At 52.4% G+C, this 7,306-nt stretch overlaps 1 long non-coding RNA gene across 1 annotated transcript; it reads left to right on the top strand.

Annotated features, from left to right (window-relative positions):
* The first annotated feature begins 5,482 nt into the window (after positions 1-5,482).
* On the top strand, positions 5,483-6,603 carry LOC120386377. Its single transcript, XR_005589691.1, has 2 exons — positions 5,483-5,541; positions 6,102-6,603. It is a non-coding gene; the product is annotated as an uncharacterized LOC120386377 (long non-coding RNA).
* The last annotated feature ends 703 nt before the right edge of the window (positions 6,604-7,306 follow it).

Consider the following 7,306-nt stretch of genomic DNA (forward strand, 5'->3'; position numbering starts at 1 on the left):
ACAGGTCTGTAATGCCTGGCAGGAGTGAGACTGGGAGAGAGAACGGGCATTAAAGCACTTTGGGGAGGAGAAAGGGTTGTTTCATGCTGTTGAGCACCAAGGCATTCTGACATTTGCGAAAATGTCTCATCTAGAGAAACAAGAAATGATCGGGGACAAAGCCTGCAGGAGGATGTGAACCAGAGAGGCCAGGGTATGTGTTTGGGGTCTCACCAGTGCTTCTCACCTGTGAGTGCTTCCCCATCGTCATAACTTGGCCTGGGAACAGGAGAAATAAACCAGACGGTGAGTGAGTGAGAGGGATGCAGTGACAGTGCCACGGGGCAGTGGGGAGGAGGTAACAAGCCTCTCTGCTGCCCAACATGTACCAGAAGGGAAGGGATTTCCCCCACAGTCCTCATCTGCCCTGTCTCTGAGCAGGATTAGCTGCCTAAACCCCAGAACTTCCAGAAGCCGTCCAGACCATAGTTGAGATCTGTGGAGCTCTTGGCTATAATGAAATTGTAATTAACTATCCAGGTGTAAAGACCTGGGGACTAGAACCTGGGTTGGCCAATATTCCCCTAGTGCCAGCTGAGCACCAGGGAGCAGGGAATACGGGGCTCTGGCCGGGGTGGCGGGACCGCGAGGTTGCGGGACTCTGGCTGGGAGAGCAGGGCCGCGGTGATGCGGACCTCTGACCGGGGGAGCGCAACCGCGGGGTTGCGGGGTTCTGGGCCGGGTAGCGGGGCCACCAGAATGGCCGCGTAGGCCGGGAGCAGTGGGACTGTGGGTATCCGGGGTTCCCGCCAGGAGAGCGGTGCTGCGGGGTTGCGGGGTTCCGGCCGGGGGAGCGTGACCAAGGGGTTGTGCAGCTCCAGCCAGGGGGAATCAGCCCCTGCACCCCTCTTCCTGGGACTCCCAGTGACTCTCAGCCAGCCAGTAAAACAAAAGGTTTATTGGACAACAGGAACTCAGTCTACAGCAGAGCTTGTAGGCACAACCAGGACCCCTCAATCAAGTCTTTCTGGGGGTTCAGGAAGCTTAGTTCCCAGCTTGGAATTCCCTGAATTCCTCCCCCCAGCCCAAAACCGAAATTGAACTAACTCCTTCCAGCAGGCTCTCTTCTTTTGTCCAGCTTCCCGGGCAAAGGTGTCGAACCCCCACCTCCTCCCTGCCTGGCTCAGGTTACAGGCTCAGGTCCTGTCCTTCACCTAAAGTCATCCCCGGCTTTCCCATCCCCCACACAGACAGTCCCTACTGTATCACAGCTCTCCCCCCTTCGAGAATGAACTGCCCAGTGACCTGGGGAAGTTTGCCCCCGCTCCCTCTCCGGGCCAACGCGTCTGCTATCAGGTTGTCACTTCCCGTCACATGGACTACGGCCATGTCATAATCCTGCAGGAGCAGGCTCCACCTCAGGAGCTTGGCATTGGCTCCTTTCATCTGGTGCAGCCAGGTTAGGGGAGAGTGGTTGGTGTACACGGTGAAGTGTCGCCCAAAGAGATATGGCTCTAGTTTCTTAAGGGCCCACACCATGGCAGGCATTCCTTCTCGATGGCCACGTAGTTCTGCTCCCGGGGTAGCAACTTCTTCCTCAGGTACACGATGAGGTGTCTCTCCCTCTTTTTATCCTCCTGCATTAACACCGCCCCCAGTAAAGGGCTTGTCAAAGTCTGGGTTTGCCAGAACTGGGCCACTAACCAGAGCCTCCTTCAGCGCCCAGAGAACCTCCTGGCACTCCTCTGTCCAGACCACCATGTCTGGCTTCCCCTTCTTGCACAGATCAGTGATGGGGCCGGCTATGGCGCTAAAGTGGGGCACGAACCTTCAATAGTACCCCGCCATCCCAATAAAGGCTTGGACTTTCTTTTTGGTTTGGGGAGCTGGCCAGTCTCTGATCACCTCCACTTTGGCTGGTTCTCGCTTTAGGCAGCCGCTCCCCACCCAATGGCCCAATAAGATACTTCAGCCAGCCCCACCTTGCACTTTACCCAGCCTCTCGGAGTTGGTCCAGCACTTGTTTAACCTGGGACACGTGGTCACCCCAGGTGTGGCTAAAGACACATATGTCATCAATATACGCCACGGCAAACTCTCCATCCCCCTCAGTAGCTGACCCACCAGGCGCTGGAAGGTGGTCGGCGCACCCTTGAGGCTGAAAGGCAGGGTCAGCATCTCATACAGCCCCAGGGGGTGATAAAGGCCGATTTTAGCCTGCAGCTGCATCCAGCGGCACTTGCCAGTAGCCCTTGGTAAGATCCATGGTGGTGAGGTATCGAGCGCCTCCCAGTTGTCTAGGAGCTCGTCAGGCCTGGGCATCGGATACAGTGATGGCATTGAGCTTTCGATAGTCCACACAGAACCGGATCGACCCATCCCTTTTGGGGACCAGCACCGCTGGTGAGGCCCAAAGGCTGGAAGACGGCTGGATCTCCCCCAAAGCCAGCATGTCCCTGACCTCTCTTTCCAGGTCTTGAGCAGTTTTCGTGGTGACTCGGAAAGGGGAGCATCTTATAGGAGGATGTGACCTGGTCTCCACCCGGTGGAGAGTCAAATTAGTGCGTCCAGGCTGGTTGGAAAACAGCTGTCCGTACAGATGCAGCACCCCGCTGATCTCAGCGTGCTGGGCCAAGGTCAGCTGATTAGAGAGGGGAATTGCTTCCAGGGGGAACCAGCTTTTGTCCCAGGGAATAGATCCACTAAAGGGTCATCTCCCTGCTCCTCCCAATGTCCACACACAGCCAACACCACAGTTCCCCTGTCATAATATGGCTTCATCATATTCACATGGTACACCCGGCGGTGGTGCGCCCGGTTCGACAGCTCCACCACATAGTTTACCTCATTTAGTTGCTTGACAACCTTGAAGGGCCCTTCCCAGGCAGCCTGGCGTTTGTTCTTGCTCACGGGGATGAGAACCATCACCTGATCCCTGGTGGTGAAGGCGCGGGCCTGCGCCGTGCGCTCATACCAGACCTTCTGCTGCCTCTGGGCTCAGGCCAGCTTCTCCCTGGCCAGGCCCATGAGCTCGGCAAGTCTTTCCCGGAAGGACAGGACATACTCCACCGCCTTCCCCTCCCATTCGTCTCTCATCAGGTCTAGGGGCCCCCTTACCCGCTTGCCATACAACAGTTCAAAATGCAAAAACCCGGTACATTCCTGTATGCGAACAGCAGGTGAGGTAAGTACTTGTCCCAGTCCTGCGGGTGCTGGTTCATAAATGTTTTTAGCATCATCTTTAGAGTCCCGTTGAACCTTGCCACCAGCCCGTTGGACTCGGGGTGATACGCTGAGGCCCAGTTGTGCCGGACCCCCCCGCATTTCTCCGCAAGCACCGGAGCAGGGCCGACATGAAGTTGGACCCTGGTCCGTTAAGACTTCCTTGGGAACCCCACTCTGCTGAAAATCATCAGCAGCGCATCTGCCACAGTGTCTGCTTTGATAGAGGACAAGGCCACCGCTTCGCGAAATCTACCACCACCAGAATGTATTTCTTCCCCGACCAGGTCGTCTTGCTGAGAGGTTCCACTACGTCCATGGCCACCTTCTGGAAAGGTTCTTCTATGATGGGTAAAGGCCCTTTGTCCCGGGCTTTCCCCACCCTCTGGCAGGGGGTCACAGGATTGGCAATACTGTCGGACATGGGTAAAGACCCCAGGCCAGTAAAATTTCTGTAGCAGCCTATGCCGGGTGCGAATTCCCTGGTGCCCTGCGAGAGGATATCATGGGCCAGGTACAGTAGCTTGTGGCAAAACTTCTGAGGAACCACCAGAAGTCTCCTGATCCCCCATGCCTCTACTACCCCTGGGGGAGCCCATTCTCGGTACAGGAACACCTTCTCCCACAGGAACCTCTCCTTGAAACCTCTCCTCATGGACTGTACCACACTGAGGTCAGCCAGGTCCCTTGGTCTCCGCAAGGAGGATCTTTCTGCAACTTGGCCTGGAACTCGTCGGCTGGGGAAGGGTTGGGTCAGAAGCCACAGCCTCCCTGAGCCTTGCCTTTGGGTGTTCCCGCCCCACCAGGGTAGGGTTCTGTGCCTCTGGGGTGACATCCTCCCCAAGGTCAGGACGTAGTGTCCTCGCCAGCTCTGGGTCACGACTAAGGCGTTCGGGGTTGCTGGCCAGTCCTCTAGATCCCCACCCCATCAACACCTCGGTGGGCAAATGGTGGTGCACCCCACCTCCTTGGGGCCCTCCTTGTCCCCATTTCAGATGCACCATCGCCACGGGCACCTTGAATGGGGTCCCACCCACCCCCATCAGGGTCAGGAAGGTGTTGGGCATCACCTGATCTGGGGCCACCACCTCGGGCCGGGCCAGCGTCACCGCAGCGCCCGTGTCCCAGTATCCATAGACTTTCCTCCCATCCACCTCCAGGGAACAAGACACTCGCTCCACAGGGACAGCCCACCCTGTAAACCGAGAACCTTGAGTCCGGGGCATCCAACGCCCCCAGAGGAGCCGACCTGGGGACCGCCTCTCTCCTGAGCAGTTGATAAGCTGCCAGCCCCTGGGAAGCCTGCCTCTTGTCCGTCTGGGCCTCTACCAAGTTAACCCAGTGTGGGGGTCAGTTGGCTCTGTCTGTCCTTGAGCCTGGGGCACTGGGACCGTATGCGGCCTCTCTGGCCACAGTGATAGCAGCTCATGTCCCTTTGTCAACTTACCCATTTCATGTTTCATATTCAGAGTCACTCTGAACTGAACTAGGTGGGATTGTCTGTGGTGGAGGAAATATGTCTCGGTGTGCCTCCAATTTGCTTTTTCCTTTGATAGGGATTTTAGGGGTCCCGCTTGCCCCAAGCTGAGTTAGCTGCCAGACCCCCACCCATAGGGTCAGAAGCAAACTGCATCCTAACCCCTGCCTTTCAGGCCCAGGCCTGTTAGCAAAACCCAATTGCTATATAGGACAAAGGTTAACTTCTGCAATTCTTGTTTGTCTATATAACGGGCACCAGAAAGTAAAGCAAAAAAAGAAACCAAGCGGCCCTAAGGTGCCCAGCTGTAATACGCAGAGTCTAGCTAGAGCTTTTGCAGAAGTAACCGCAAGCAGGGGTCTTACAGGCAGGCAGACTACCAACGAAAACCACATTTGGGACAATAGCAGGAAAAGCCCTAGATGGTGACAGGCTCGCTAAAAGTAAGAAAGTATGCCAAATAAGGAGTTGGTAACGTGTAATGTGTGTGATGTGTAATTATGCTTTGTGGTTTTGGCCTTTATAAGCTTGGTGAAAGTCTGTTAAAGGCAAGGCAGCTACCCCCCGCTTCTTTGCGTGGGGCTACATTGACCTTCCCTTTATGCATAATTGTACCCCAATAAAGGTGCCTCAGGCTGTGTCTGACCCAAAATCAAAGGTGTGGTCAATTTTTCCACGACACCTTTTATTCCAGGAATTTCTCTTTTTCCACGACACCTTTTATTCCAGGAATTTCTCTCTAACCACACAAGAGCTGGTTATTATTTCCTTGGACTGACATACTCAAAGCCTGAGGGCAGATGAAAGTGGATCAGCAATGAAGAACTGAACAGTGATGTGTAGCTTCATTCTTTTCTAACTCTGTAAATATTTCTGTTGGACATCTGGGACTGACTAGCCCCAAGGCCAGTAATAGGAACAGAAAATTGTCAGGGATTTCTCTGAATGGGTAACAGTATTCACTAGTGGAATCAGTGCTGGTGTCATATGAGGGACTAGGACTCCCACTAAGAGGAAAGGAACTTGGGAGGGAAATGAGAAGAGGGTAATTTGTATTCATACAGATGTGGGAAGAAAGGTGTTTGTGTGAAGGGGATATTAGTGGGGATATAACTAACTTGGATGTGTTGGCTGGAACAGCCCAGAGGAGTGCCAGGAGAATATAGCCAACAGAAGTGGAAGGGAAGAAGACTATTTGACCCTAATAACTTTCAGATGTGTTTGTGGGAAGGGAGGTTGAGGAGTGTGGGTTGGGAGAGTCTCACTGGGAAGCAGCCTCTAGTTTCACTCCACAGAAAAATGATCAGTAGCAGAGTCACTGTCCCCTCTGAGCATCTGTCCCCTTTTTCTAGGCTCATGGGTATATAGTTGGGACATAGCTGGAGCTAAAGCCATATTTTCAATTCGCTTTCTCACTGCACAGATTTGATATACAAAAGAATCTCCATGACTATGCCTGCGCTGTTATTGGCTTTAATAAGGTGGTGACTGCAGTTTGTTCTGAATCCTCACACATCCACTATATCTGTAAGAAGACAATGCGATAACTATAGATCCTCAAGATGAGAAAATTGCAGGCACAAGAACATGCCTGGGTTATCCAGATGCCAACAAGGATATTTCTCTCTATAAACATCCTCAGCACATGTACCCTCATATGCATACAAACACATACTCTTACGCAGGCACTCACAAACCTGTTTTCATCTGATCATAAACAGCAATGGCATGATCATCATGTCTGGTTGGACTGCACACAGGACAAATTCCAGACCTCTTTTCATGTCACCACAGAGACCAACAGACAAACTTTCAGTGGGCAAGTGGTCTCTGAACAGATGTTGAAAAAAATGCAAAAAATTAGTAAAACTAAAATCTTCTTGTTAAAAAAAATATAATAAACAATAACAGTGATTAACCTTTCAGCTGTCCCTAAGCCGATCAGATAAGGGTAAGGAATGGTGTGCCTAGCCTCTGTTTGTCAGAGGGTGGAGCTGGATGGCAGGAGAGAGATCACTTGATCATTTCCTGTTAGGTTCACTCCCTCTGGGGCACCTGGCATTGGCCACTGTCGGTAGACAGGATACTGGGCTAGACGGGCCGTTCTTGTGTTCTTAGATATGGGCAGTCGGATATGGATATTCACTAACACTGGCAGTCATCACTGGCATGGACATTGAAGGCAAGTGCTGTAGGAGTCCCAGTTCATGGAAGACAATGGAAGTACCATGATTTACACCAGTTGATCACCTGATACAGAGTTTGAGCAGATGTTCTGAGCGCTCAAACTTCACTGCTTCTCAGATGTCTGGGACTTGCTTGGTTCATGGGACCCCAGATTAAATAGTCTCTTACTGAAAGCTTTCAAATAGAGTCATCCTGCATCTAATGTGTTATGGGGCAATCCTGATTTACCATAAGTTTGTCCTTCATCTGCAGGATGACAAAAGAGTCCACATTAATTTCAGAATTCACAACAATGTTGCATCTTTGTGCTTTGATAGTGTATCACTACATGATGTTATTTCAGTCAGTAAGATGGGATGCTACCTCATCACTCAGTATCATAACAACTAATTGTGATATAGCCTCTTGAAAGCCAGCATTTGCTTTTCTGTGCCTTCTCCT

The sequence above is a fragment of the Mauremys reevesii genome, linkage group 18 (assembly GCF_016161935.1).
Source record: "Mauremys reevesii isolate NIE-2019 linkage group 18, ASM1616193v1, whole genome shotgun sequence".
Classification (NCBI taxonomy): domain Eukaryota; kingdom Metazoa; phylum Chordata; order Testudines; family Geoemydidae; genus Mauremys; species Mauremys reevesii.